The following is a 14,834-nucleotide window of genomic DNA, read 5'->3' on the forward strand; positions in this document are numbered from 1 at the left end:
GACCTGGTTCGCTAAAACCACCGCTATGATACCACATGTGACGACCCGTCCTAATCCATAAGGACGAATACATTATATTTGGTTACATCACGAGGTACTTGGCCTCTATATGATACATTTTACAAACATTGCATTCGTTTTTAAAAGATAAACTTTCATTACATCGAAAGTTGACAGGCATGCATACCAGTTCATAATATATCAAACTATAATTGACTTAATAATAATCTTGATGAACTCAACGACTCGAATGCAACGTCTTTTGAAATATGTCATGAATGACTTCAAGTAATATCTTTAAAATTAGCAAATGCACAGCGGAAGATTTCTTTCATACCTGAGAATAAACATGCTTTAAAGTGTCAACCAAAAGGTTGGTGAGTTCATTAGTTTAACATAAATAATCATTTCCATCATTTTAATAGACCACAAGAATTTCATTTCCAGTTCTCATAAATATACGTCCCATGCATAGAGACAAAAATAAATCATTCATATGGTGAACACCTGGTAATCGACATTAACAAGATGCATATAAGAATATCCCCTATCATTCCGGGAAATTCTTCGGACATGATAAAACAACATCGAAGTACTAAAGCATCCTGTACTTTGGATGGGGTTCGTTAGGCCCAATAGATCTATCTTTAGGATTCGCAACAATTAGTAGATCGGTTTACTAATTCTTAGGTTACCAAGCAAAAGGGGCATATTTGGCTTCGATCATTTACCCATATAATGTAGTTTCAATTACTTGTGTCTATTTCGTAAAACATTTATAAAAATTTCGCATGTATTCTCAACCCAAAAATATAAAAGGTAAAAAGGCAAATGAAACTCACATATTGTATTTTGTAGTAAAAATATATATAACGACATTGAACAATGCAAGGTTGGCCTCGGATTCACGAACCTATATCATTCATATATATATTAAAACATATACTCGTAATTGAATGAATCTATTTATTATATCTTTAATTTATATATTATGTATATTTAATTTGTGTATATATTTAAAAATGGTTGATATTTATTTAGTTATATTAATATATCTATTTCTATATACATAATTGTTTGAATGTTATATTTAAAAAATAGATAATTTTGTTATTTGTATGTATTTATATAAATAATATTAATAGGTTTGATATATAAAGTTATGTGAAAATTTTAATATAATTTTAGTACATATAATAATTATATTTTACATATAAAATATTTATCTGTTTAAAAAGGTGGTTTTTAATATTAATAATGATAATATTAATAATCATATTACTTAATAATAATACTTATTTTTGATAAAAATAATATTGGTAATAACAATAATAATAATAATAATAATAATAATAATAATAATAATAATAATAATAATAATAATAATAATAATAATAATAATAATAATAATAATAATAATAATAATAATAATAATAATAATTGTAACAAGGGTTATGACAACAATAATAATAAAACTACCTTTAAAAGGAAAAGCTCAAAAAAAAGTTTGCCATAGGTCAGGTTCGACCTCGTGACCCCTTGATAACTCAAACACTATCTATACCATTCGACTGTTTCCATTTTTTTCTGAATTAAAACAGGTTTAATATATACATATAACCCGTATATTTATTAATTCTTCTTCTTCCTAAAACCCAATTAACAAACTGCGCAATTCATTATCATAAATCAATCCATCTATCAGCTATATCATTTTCAATCATCATCTATACGATCATAATCATCACCTAATCACCGATGGTTATAGTGGTGATCGTGGTTCTCGAGCAGGAACAAAAGTGGTTAACTAAGGGGTGATGAGTTTGTTGATACACCCACTACCTATATATGCATATAATTCATAATTTAAAGCAATCACTTTAATAATAATCATATACAGATAATGTTAAGGAAACTTGTGAGACTTGTTGATTTAGTGGGTAGACAATGGGTAATAGGTGTGATAGAGATATCTAACAGAAAGTAATAGGGTTTGTCTCATAGTGTTTGTTTGAAAGGAATAAAAATAAGAAAGGTATAGGGTAGGTGCTTGACTCTTCATATGCATCTATGCATATCGATGTATATATGGTGGTATGCATATTAGATAGAATAGATATAAGGTAAAGAGGAAGAAAAGGATAATTAATATGCAAGTGGATATGATATGCAATGTTCTAATTGAATCAATTATGGATATCAATCAAGAACAGTAATAAGAAAATATCCAATTGAAATCAATGAATTCATCATATATATTATAAGGATTCTGTCGACATATATAAATTTGGGTATTAGTTTGTACATAATTCAAACAAATAATCCAAAAGCTCATATCAATATTTGTTTGAAAGTAAATGATTCAACATGTACATTAAATGGTCATTTGTTAATCAACGTGTAATGACAATGCTTTTTAATGAAAGTTATTAACTAGTGTGTACTCTAAAATTTAAACAAAATACCAATATATGTGTATTATAAATTACATATTGAAAATTTAGCTTGTAAAAATATAAAGTGGAAATTTAGGTACGAAATAATAAAGTTCGTCAAATAGATTTTAAATATACTCTTAATAAGGTTCTTATTTTCGGATCAACGTTTATTTTTAAACTCACATATGTTCGTTTTTATCTTGTTTAATACCCATCAAAGGGCATTTGAGTGTTATTGTCATTTACTAAATAACTTCGAAATCAAAAAATATATATTTGATATACTTTATTTATATACATAGATATTAGTTATCATAATATCATATTTTTATTTTATTTTATATACTTAGCTTTAATAACAACAACATATAATATTTCAAATTATATTTCAAATTGTTATTATATATTTTCATATGTTTAAATATTTATGTATCTATTTACAAATAGTGGTTCGTGAATCGTCGAGAATGGTTGAAGGTCAAATGAACACAGTTCAAAGTTTTTAAGATTTCAACATTATAGACTCTGCTTATCGTGTCAGAAATATATAAAGATTAAGTTTAAATTTGGTCGGAAATTTCTGGGTCGTCACACCGGACACTTTTTCGGCTAATTCACTAGCTAATTCGAGGGGTGATAATGCTAAAAACGAACATATATTTCATAGCATTATCCCTCAAGAAAGACAAGCTTTTAGTTGCAATTGTTCTATTTACAAGTGATATTCGTTTAAATATTAAAAGGTAAAAGCAAAAGACAGATTCGACGATTTGAAGAAGCAAACGACCAATAAGCTAAAAAGTACAAAGTACAAATCACGAGGTTCAAATTATTGATGAGAAACGTCTAAAAGTTACAAGAGTACGAGCCGCAAAACGCAAAGTACAAGATATTAAATTGTACACAAGGACGTTCGAAAATCCGGAACCCGGACTAGAGTCAACTCTCAACGCGCGATGCAACGGAGCTAAAATTACAAGTCAACGGAGTACAAGAATATAATATAATATATAATTAATTATATAAAATTATATATATTATATTATATATATTATATAAAACTCGAGCAGCCCACGTTTTTGGAAGCATATGTCACCAGGAAAAGGCGGCCATACGATCGCATGGCCAGGCAGTGTAAAAGCCATGCGGTTGCATGGCATACTGTATCAGCTCAGGTCCTATAACGTTCGCGTGTTTTGGTCAAATTTTTACACAATTTTTAAATCTCTCTCTCACGATATATATATATATATATATATATATATATATATAATTTTAATTTTAATTTAAGATTAATAATAATAAGGGTATGTTAGCGAATGTTGTAAGTGTGTAAGTCAAAATTCTGTCCGTGTAACGCTACGCTATTATTAATCATTGTAAGTTATGTTCAACCCTTTTAAATTAATATCTCGTAGCTAAGTTATTATTATGCTTATTTAAATCGAAGTAATCGTGATGTTGGGCTAAATATTAAAGACGGGGTAATTAGGCTTTGTACCATAATTGGGGTTTGGACAAAAGAACGACACTTGTGGAAATTAGACTATGGGCTATTAATGGGCTTTATATTAACTAAACGATACATCGTTAATTTAATATAAAGATTACAATTTGACGTATCTATTTATAACCACATACGCTTAATCGGGTACGGTGGGCGGGATATCTATAAATACGAATTATCGTTCATTTGACCAGACATTGGAATGGATTAATAATCAATAGACTTGTTGAAACAGGGGTGAATTACATACAAGGGTAATTGGTGTAATTGTTAACAAAGTAATAAAACCTTGGATTACACGCAGTCGATAACCTGGTGTATTCATTAAACAAAGTATTAAGACCTTGTTACAGTTCGAATCCCCAATTAGTTGGAATATTTGACTTCAGGTATAAGGATAATTTGACGAAGAATCTCGCATTTTATATTTATGACTGATGGACTATTATGGACAAAACCGTATGGACATATCGAATAATCCAGGACAAAGGACAATTAACCCATGGTAATAAACTAAAATCAACACGTCAAACATCATGATTACGAAAGTTTAAATAAGCATAATTCCTTTATTTCATATTTTATCGCACTTTTATTTACTATCATTTTATTTATTGCACATTTAATTATCGTACTTTTTAATTATCACAATTTTATTTATCGCACTTTAATTATTGTCATTTACTTTACGCTTTAAATTAAGTTATATTTATTTTTAATATTTTACATTAGGTTTTAACTGCGACTAAAGTTTTAAAATCGACAAACCGGTCACTAAACGGTAAAAACCCCCTTTTATAATAATAATACTACTTGTATATATATATATATATATATATATATATATATATATATATATATATATATTTATATTTATATACAAATATAGTTTTAAAAAAATATAACGTTAATCTTGGCTAGTTCCCTGTGGACGAACCGGACTTACTAAAAACTACATTACTGTACGATTAGGTACACTGCCTATAAGTGTTGTAGCAAGGTTTAGGTATATCCACTCTATAAATAAATAAATAACTTGTGTAAAATTGTATCGTATTTAATAGTATTTCGTAGTAAATATATAACTATTTCGTATACACCTCTGCACACATCAAGGGGTAATACGCAGATACCCGAGGTGGAGAGTGTTGAGCCAACCATTATTATACCACCTACCACCCCAGTTATGTCCACGTTTGCAATGCTTAATCCAGGAATTGATGAGGGAGAATTGCGGGCGATGGGTTGGTATTCATGGGATAGTGATGATGATGACGTTTTAACTACCGAGGTTGAAGAAATGGAGTCATCAAAGATCATCGACGATGAGGAGTCTAATATAGTGGAACCATTTGAGGAGTCACCTTCTCATGTGGAATTTGTATATCCTCACGAGGTTAGCACTTGGAATATATTAAAAGATGATCCGTTTGGACATGATCTACCTGAAAGAATAAAATTTTTGCTGCAAGCCGCACTTAAGAGAGAGTCATGTGTTGACTCTCGGGTTAGGTATTCCTTTTTCAAGAAATTGAAAAAGGAATTATATGATATATTATATACCACCCGAGGGGTTAATGACTGGCTCACGTTACTTATTCGTGGAACTTTTTCCACTGATTTTACATATCGTCCGATAAGTGTGGGGAAGAATGACCCCATTAGGTATTAAAAGAAGGGTAAAGTTGGGTGCACAACTCATTAATAAATATGCACCATATAAAATGAGTATTGTGCTATGTGCTGCAATTTTCAAAGACTGGCATGAAGTTAAGCAAAATACTTGCATGATGATTGGTTTGTGATAGCGTTTAAGGAATGGATGATGTTCTTATCGTGACAGCCAATTCAGCGCCATCATCCCGTGATCTTCGGCTTAAAGTCTAGAAAGTATTAAATCTATTTCATACTATCTGCCCTCTCGAATTTTACAATTTTTCTGATTTCATGTAATGAGGGCATTACATGATCTTAAGTGTGGGGAAGGAGTAAATTCTTTCGGGTTTTACAAAAAACATGGTTTAAAATGGCTTAAAATGTGAGTTTTACAAAAACATGGTTTAAAATGACTTAAAATGTGAAAAAATTTAACTTTATAAATTCATTTGCATGAATTTATTTTGTATAAAAGACTCAAGAAATAGCCAACTAAGGAAATTATCAACACGCTATATCACATACTTCGCGCAAGGATTCTATGGTACTTTGTTGAATCGGAAATCAAATCCAATACTCATTGAATTAAGGAAGTCAAGTCTTCCAAAATGACGCACTTGCTAACTTATGTTAGAAGATGTAGTCCAGAACAGCTGTAGGTTGACGAAAAATCTTGAAAAGTCATCTCTATCATCTGCTGGAAATCCACCTCACTTCAACATCAAACAGGGTTTTTGGTGGTTAGACTTATCCTAACCATGAGATGGATCTGTCTCGTACAATGGGGGGTACAGTGTAAATTACCTTTTAAGACTAATGAATCTAATCCCCAGATGGATGATCTCCGTAAAGATTAACCGCATCTATGTTGACTGCGGTCAACATACATATGCCATAACAAATTGAGGTGTGCAAACTCATGGTTCATCGATGATATTTGGACATGATATAGTTTCTTCTAAAACTTATGCTATTTTATGAACTATACTGTGTAAAACTATTTTTAGGACATCCGGTTACAAGTTCCATGATACTACAATCATGGGGGCGAGTAGCTTGCTAATCGCCGACTGAGGCTTCGGTTTTCAGTTACCCTCAACCGGACTTTGAGGTTAAAACCGGAAAACTTGATTAGTGTAAAAACTAACATGACTATTTTTCAAAATATCAAAGGTTTTTCGCAAAGATCCTAATTTCTCTAAGTATCCAAATTTTCAAGAAATGTGGACTTTAATACCCACCTTTCGACTTTGGTGTGATTTCAATTCGCGTGTGTACTCCAAAGGTGTGTGTATACTCAAAACGCGTGCGTGTGTTACAATGTGAAATAAATAAAAAGTGTGAGTGTGATTCGTATGTGTTTTCAGAAATGTGTGTGTTCATTGTAATATATTTTAGTTTTTGTAAGTCATGCTTGAGGACAAGCAAGGTTTAAGTGTGGGGATTTGATAACGCCAAAATTATACGTATTTGTTGTCGTTATTTCGATCCGAATTTGTATCATTTTGTATGTAATTGTTGTACTTGTGTATTGTAATAAGTTAAAATGTGTGTATAATCCGTTGCGAGCGTTGAAGTGAAGATTTATCGAAAACATTGCTGATTTTAGAAGATTCTGCGCACCTGCACCGTTTTGGCCATAACTTGGTCATTCGGACTCGAAAAAAGGAGAATCCAGAGCCAAGACGTCCGTAACTCAGAGAACTACAACTTTCATTTAGACATTTCATTATTTTACTCAAGGGATGTGGCGCATCTGAAAGGGATGCGGCGCATCTGTGCAGTTTTCTTGTTCGAAAGTATTAAATGCGGCGTTTCAGAGGCATACGGCGCATCAGTAAGGTCAGATGTGGCGCATCTCTTCTAGATGCGGCACATCTGGTCATAAAATGTCAAAAATGAGCTGTAAATTACTTGTACGTGAGCTGGGTGGTAGGTGAGAAGGTGATGCGGTGCATCACAAAGAGATGCGGCGCATTAGAAGCTGAAATACCTACTTTTCTTGCTATTTAAAGGGTCTAAACTCATTCTAAACACACACCACAATATAGATTAGTTCTAGTCTGAGAAGAGGGCTTCCCCCAGCCATTCTAAAGGGTTCTTCACCCTTTTTAGCATCAAGATTGAAGAAGGGATCATATGCTACGATAGGTACTCTCGGTTTCATTTATTTTAGTGATAAGATTATGAATTCCTATTGTTTCGTTTCTATTGTTGTAACCTTCATTATTATGGTTGGCTAAAGCCTTGTGTGTTTACTTTAATGTAAGATTTATGGTTTGGGATTGTTCTATGTTTTAATGTTATTTAAGTTACTATGATGTTTGATTGAGTAAATTACCATGTCCAACCAAAAGAACCATAGTTATGCTAGTTTGGTACTTTCCTTCAATTACATAGATTGTTAACTACATGTGACACTAGGAACACAATCTATGCTTCAATACTTTTAGTAATCTAGACGGGTAAACATATACTTAATTGATGACTTTGCTATATGTTTAGATCGGTAATTGAATAAGTACTAGAACTACATAGTCATGAATTTACCTCAAGTGATTGCAGTAATTTAGGTTTTACGTGAGTTTAACCGGGTTGGGTCTAATTAATCTAATCAATCTAAATCAATTATGTTCTTCCATAGATCCATTGTTGTAAGTATCCATTTATTCTAGTTCAATTATACAAGTTATGAATTGATTTATGTGAGTTTATCAATGTTCATGGCTTGTACTTCAACACCTAGTGATTTAGACATCTACATGTGAGTGTATGATGGTAATTGAATGGTAACTAGATTTTACAATAGTGTAGTTTATTTAGAGTGATCTTAATAAACTAGGTTTTATGTGAATTCAACCAAGGAAGAGTCTTATTGATTAAACATAGGTAAAGAAGAACTAATGACAAGGTTTATGTGAATTTACTAAGTTTATAGTTCTCGGTTTATAGATATTGTGAGATTGATATGAACCATTTACTTGTAACTACAAAATAACGGGTTTAAGTATAAAAGAACAATCCCTATCATTTATCAAGCATTGAAGTAAACACCGCCTTCTCATCCTTGTTATTTATCTCATTTTACTTCCCGTTTGTTACTTAACAATTCTACAATTAAAACTCCCTCTTTAGAATAACTAATCATTTAAAGTCCTTAAAACAAACTTCTCCCTGTGGATCGAACTGGTCAATTTACTTGCTAGTTACTGCATGATCGGGTTTTAGTTGCCTGTATTATGTGTTAATTATTAAGCATATTGTCTACATTTTAAAGGTTACGTCTTGCCACATCAAAGATCTAAGCTCTACAACTTAAGATCTTGTTTATTTAGTTTACATTCAAGTTTATAGCTTAATATTACTATTAGAACTCATGTATGTGTCGGATCTAAGATCTTGATGTAACTTTGGTTCATCAACCTTCTTACAACCCTTAAATGAGTTGTGCTATTTATCTTAGACATACACTAGTGTCATGACGGTCAAAACTTGGTTAAGGTGATGCAAACACATCAATGAGTTGTACACTTGAAGCTACAAGCATCAAGGATGATAACCGTGATGAACATCAAGCGCCAAGAACCCACCGGAGCACTTTGCTTACTGTTTTTGAGGTCTGATCAGTCACCTGGGCTACTGGAAAAGTTGATTTCCAGATTGTTCGGTTCGATTATATGACTTTTCATTTAGGACTCGTCTTAATCCGATTTACGTTTTAGGATTTATAGCCTTCCGAAAGTCACTACACCTTTGTAACGTTGTGCTGAAATTTCTGACCTACTCGCACTTAAACCATCACCACGGTCAAACGAAGACGAGTTTGGTTCTGAAAATTGTCAGTGGTTGGAGGACTCACATACGGAGCCATAGCCACTGACTAAGCATCTTTTCGATTTGTATAGAGGTCGTAGCAGCTGAACGAAGTCAGCCTTTGTTTCTATCTCTATTCTTGAGTGAAAACTTACTTTACTTTTTACTTATGTTGTTGATGATGATGATACTTAAGACCTAATTTACATACTTTTAAACCTTTGGGAACGATTTACTGACTTAGTAACTTTTGACTTAGGTTGAGGACCTTTCAGACCAACTACTTGCTTACTCATCTCGTACCGACTTTACTACTTTTCACTGTGAGTTATAGCATCCCTTTTTACTTTAACTATTTTGGGAACTGAGGATACATGCACTTTTTACGTTTTACATACTAGGCACGAGTACTTAAACTTTATATATGTGTGGGTTATACAACGGCATAAACTTTCCCCTTAGCTCGGTAACGTTTAGTCATTGGTTTTTGAACCGGTGAACGCGAATCTTAGATATAGATCCATATGGTTTGATGTAACAACCCTGCTTTTTCCGTTACTTCCGTTAACCTTCCGTTAGTTTATTTAACGGCGATTATTTAACTTTTGTGCGTTTACGTGTAATAAATGCGTACTTGATCTTTGGAGGGTTATAATAATTAATATGGGTTGATATTAATTCAAATAAATATTTCGGATAATGAAATACGATAAAAACGATACACTTTTGATAACTATCTTTTGAGCAACGAAACGCTCGAGTTTATTTTAATAATTAATTTTATTGATTATTAACTTTTTAAAATATTTAATTTATTGGGTTTTTAATAAATTAAACGATTGGTTGCGTTTAACGATCGGGTTAGCGTTTCGGGCCTTCGGTACGACTAAACGACACTTAAAACGGACCACGATTACACGGAATTGCAAAACACGTGCCCGGGAGTACCCCCATGGGGCCCCATTCGGCCGACCACCCCCTCCCCACCCTTTTATGTTGAATTTTGACAACTTGAGGGGCTTATGTGCTAGTTGTTTAAACTAGGGTTAGTATAAATAGAAGTATTAGCCTAAAATTAGATAAAACCCTCACAATTAAAAAGCTGCAGTCGATCCTTCTCCCCTCCCTCCCCATTGTTGACCATCATCACCATCACCATCCCATAACTCTTACTTTTCAATTTTTGATAAAACCTTGAACAACGAAAGTTGCAATTCTTGATCTCCTCTACGCTTTGGTATAATTCTTTTAGCGATATAAGGTATATTTACATGAACCCTAATTTGTAAAATCTGATTTTTAATAGAGTTTCATAGTTATGTTGTCAATTGCTCAAGTGTATACGCGTACGTGTTAATTGTAATCGTTATATTGATTGTTTGATGCGCTAGGGTTTAAAAACGAATTTGTTTTTGCTTGATCAGAAAAATTAAGTTTTTCAAATGTTAATTATTATATTATATTCAGATTCCTTGCGAAAAACTATTGAGTTTAGGCTTTGGATTCGCTTGATTTCCTGTCCGTATGATTAAGTTATGTCAATTTGAATTATCGTTGTGTTTTTGTTGCTTGATCAGAAATCTGGTATTGATAGACAACGAATTGGCATGTGAAACTTATACCACATGAAACATAATTTAAAAACACTCAATTTAGACTAGGATATCATGTCATTTACTTATGTATAGCCCGAGATATGCTTGAATTAGTGTAAAAGTAGTTTTATACAGCACTTGCATGAAAATAACCTTGTATGATAAAATGTGTTAACTTCTGTGATTAAAGCTTTAAATATTCGAAATGTAGACAAAAATTACTTCACTTTTCATGTAGATATCATAGGCTAATTGTATCTAGATCTTCGGATAATCGCGTTCGAATGTGACTAACTAAATGGGAATCGAATCTGTAACTTGCTCACTTTTTTGTACTTTGTGGATTGTGTTTATTGAATGAGCATGTATGCTTCTGAAAAATGAAACTTAACATGATATATGACTTATTTTTAGTTTATGTAAATCTCTGAAACCTTATGCATTGGGCACAATAGAGCCATACTTTATGTAAATTCTGATTTGAGCTGAAAACTGAATATTCAACTTGTACGAATAAACTGTACAAATTGGCTAAACGGAAGTTGCTAGATTTTTGATATGTGTTACTTTGACTTGTCTTTGAACTATATCCACTGGTCTTGTATCAATTTCATGTCCCTAAATCTGGTTATAGCCAAAACGAAATCAGTAAGCGGTCAGAAACTGACTGGGAAAAACCCCAAATGTACCCCTTCTGATTCCTGATTTTTAATTATCGTATGAGCCCCTGGATGGACTTTTTGGAATTGATTTTAAGTATATTTATGATCTGGAGTTTTCCATGTTTACGTGAATTTTTTATTATGAGATATTGTGCTAAGTATGCTACGTGTTCATGAACTTTGTGCACAACGATAAACTGAATTTGTGAAAATGATTATTCATGACATGAAACGTATTGTTTGACTTAGGTTTGACATATTGACCAAAATTTGACATAAACCTACTGATGTTGACTTTAGTTTACTACTTTGACCAAGTTTGACTTTCGGTTTGACTTCGGTTGACTTTGTTTGACTTGCACGATATAGTTGACTTTTACTTTGAAACGCGTCGAGTTGAGCAATAAGACAACGTATACTATGAAACCACCCTTATTTAAGATACATATATTGACCAACCTAAATACGTATACTTAGGTTGCATTATTCAGCTGTAAACCGTACAAGTTTTTGTCAGTCATCCAAGCTTATTCAAAGGTGAGTCTACAGTCCCGCTTTTTACATGTTTTCAGGAATGAGAATACACGCTGTTATATTTACTTTATCAAATGCTTTTGTATTGACACGAGTACTATATATGTGTACTGAGTTTGTTCACAAAGCCTCTAGCTTGAATACTTTTAATACCATCGGTGTAAGCACGATTTAGATGGACGGATCCGTTAGGTTGACAACCTCACCCGCTATAAAAACTGTGGTGCATTTATTTTGAACATTAGATACGCTCGAACAAGTGTATAAGATTTTAGGAGGTAAAGGCGGGTATAGTGGCTTCTATACTCTGGTCATTGCTAGTATTCAGGAGCTCAGATTATGCAAACGTTAAAATCTCGTGGTCAAGGAAACTAAACTATTTTTATGATAACTGTTTTTTAGATACTGTTACATTACTTTAAACCTATCGATTCACCAACATTATTGTTGACCTGTTTTTGCGTGTTTTTAATCTCAGGTCCTTAAGAGGTAGGCTTCCGCTGTGTTTGCTGCATGTCTGGCCGTGGAGTCAGCATTTGATTTAATGAACATTATTTACTTTTGCATTTAAAACTTTTATAACTGTTTAAATACTGTTGGCTTGTGGTACGATCACAACAGTGTTTCTATTTTAGGATTATTGACTTATGTTTTTGAAAGTCAACTTTTAATAAAATTAAATGTGATTGATTTAAACGTCTCATATAGAGGGCGTAACTGTTAACTGTGGGACCTGGATTAACGCTCTGTCAGATGGAAATTTGGCGGGGTGTTATAGTTGGTATCAGAGCTAATGGTTTATAGGGAAACTAGGACTTGCATTAGAGTGTCTGATATGTCATTAAGACACCTTGAAGAGTCTAGACTACGACCATGGCTTAGTCATTACATGAGTACTTTGTGACTAACGTTATTTTCTTGGCTAATATGTTCGTTTGTGTTCTTGCATTGTGAGCTAGATGTCACATGATTCAGAAAACAGTAGCAACGACCCGAGTATGGCTGAGGTGAATGCACCTGCTCCTACCCTAGCACCAGCACCTGCTCCGCATCAGATACACAATCATCCCATGAACCTTTATGCATTGGATTTGATTCATACTAACTGCTACAGGGATGTAGTTGATCGTGTTAACGCTTTGAGTGATATTGCTAGGACATACCCGCACCCCGATGATCTTGATAGGTTGGATGAAAGGGTCACAGGTATAAATACTTATACGTATGAGGCCGAAGCGAGGTTCGTTGAGATGACGAGATTGATAGCAGCCTTGACTGCCAGGGTTGCTGCATTGGAGGCGGAACGTGATAGGCCGAGGAATGATGGACCTGCCTCCCGTACCCAACAGAAGAGGAAGTGAAGGTCATTGACCATGAACTTCTTTTCTACCCACCATTCTTTCTTTAATCGGTTATATAAGACCTGCATGCGGTATTATTCTATATTTAGTAACTTTGTATGACCATAATACTTGTGTTATGTTATACTACTACTATTGCCATTAATGTTACTACTTAGCGATACTGCTACTACTACCACTAGTGTCACTACTACCACTACTATCACTGGTGACGCTACTAACACTATTATCACTACTAGTACTACATATGCTACTTCTCACTACTAGCGAATCTTTTCGTACTATTATTTACTAGTCTTCAACACTTGTTGCTAGTATATTTTCATATATAGCGTTGTTTTGACACTGACCTAGTGTTTTTCTGTGTTGAAGATGCCTCCGAAGGAATCAACCGCCGCTCAAATCAGGAGAATGGTCACCGAAGGTATCGCGGCCGAAAGAGCTGAACTACTGAGAGAATTCAACAACGCTCGAAATAGTAATGATCGTGGTGGTTCGAGCAACACCAATGGGAACAGCACTCAAGGCCGCAATGGATGTTCTTACAAAACGTTCACTAGTTGCAACCCGTATTCTTTCAATGGAACTGAGGGACCAGTTGGTCTCACTAGATGGTTTGAGAAGCTTGAGTCGGTTTTTCGCATAGTGGGTGTTATGATAATGACCGGGTAGGTTTTGCTACAGGCACACTGTCGGACAGTGCGCTCACCTGGTGGAACAACTATGCTCAATCCCTGGGTCAAGATCAAGCTTATGCCCTACCTTGGGACACTCTGAAGCAAAGAATGATAGAAGGGTATTGTTCAAGAAATGAGATTAAGAAAATGGAACGCGAGTTTCGAGAGCTGAAGTTGGTAGGCAACGATCTCACCGCCTATAACAAGAGGTTCTTTGAGCTGGCGTTAATGTGTCCTGAAATGGTTAATCCTGAAAGGCGTAAGGTGGAGCTGTACATCGAAGGTCTAAGTGAGAATATTCAAGGCGGGGTCACTACTTCCAAACCCGCAAACATGCAAGAAGCTATTGACATGGCTAGTTTGCTATTGGATCAGATTGCCCAGAGAGGGAAGGGCACTACAGTGAATGAGAATAAGTCAAATGATGGTAAGAGGAAGTGGAACGGTGGTCAGGACAAGAATTTTAATCAACAGCCGTTCAAGAAGCAAGATTCTTACCGCAACGACACTGGAATCACAGGAACTAACTCCGGGTATAAGGGCAAAAAGCCACAATGTCAGAAGTGTGGCAAGCATCACACTGGAAACTGT

Source organism: Rutidosis leptorrhynchoides, chromosome 5 (genome assembly GCF_046630445.1).
Source record: "Rutidosis leptorrhynchoides isolate AG116_Rl617_1_P2 chromosome 5, CSIRO_AGI_Rlap_v1, whole genome shotgun sequence".
Taxonomy (NCBI): Eukaryota; Viridiplantae; Streptophyta; class Magnoliopsida; order Asterales; family Asteraceae; genus Rutidosis; species Rutidosis leptorrhynchoides.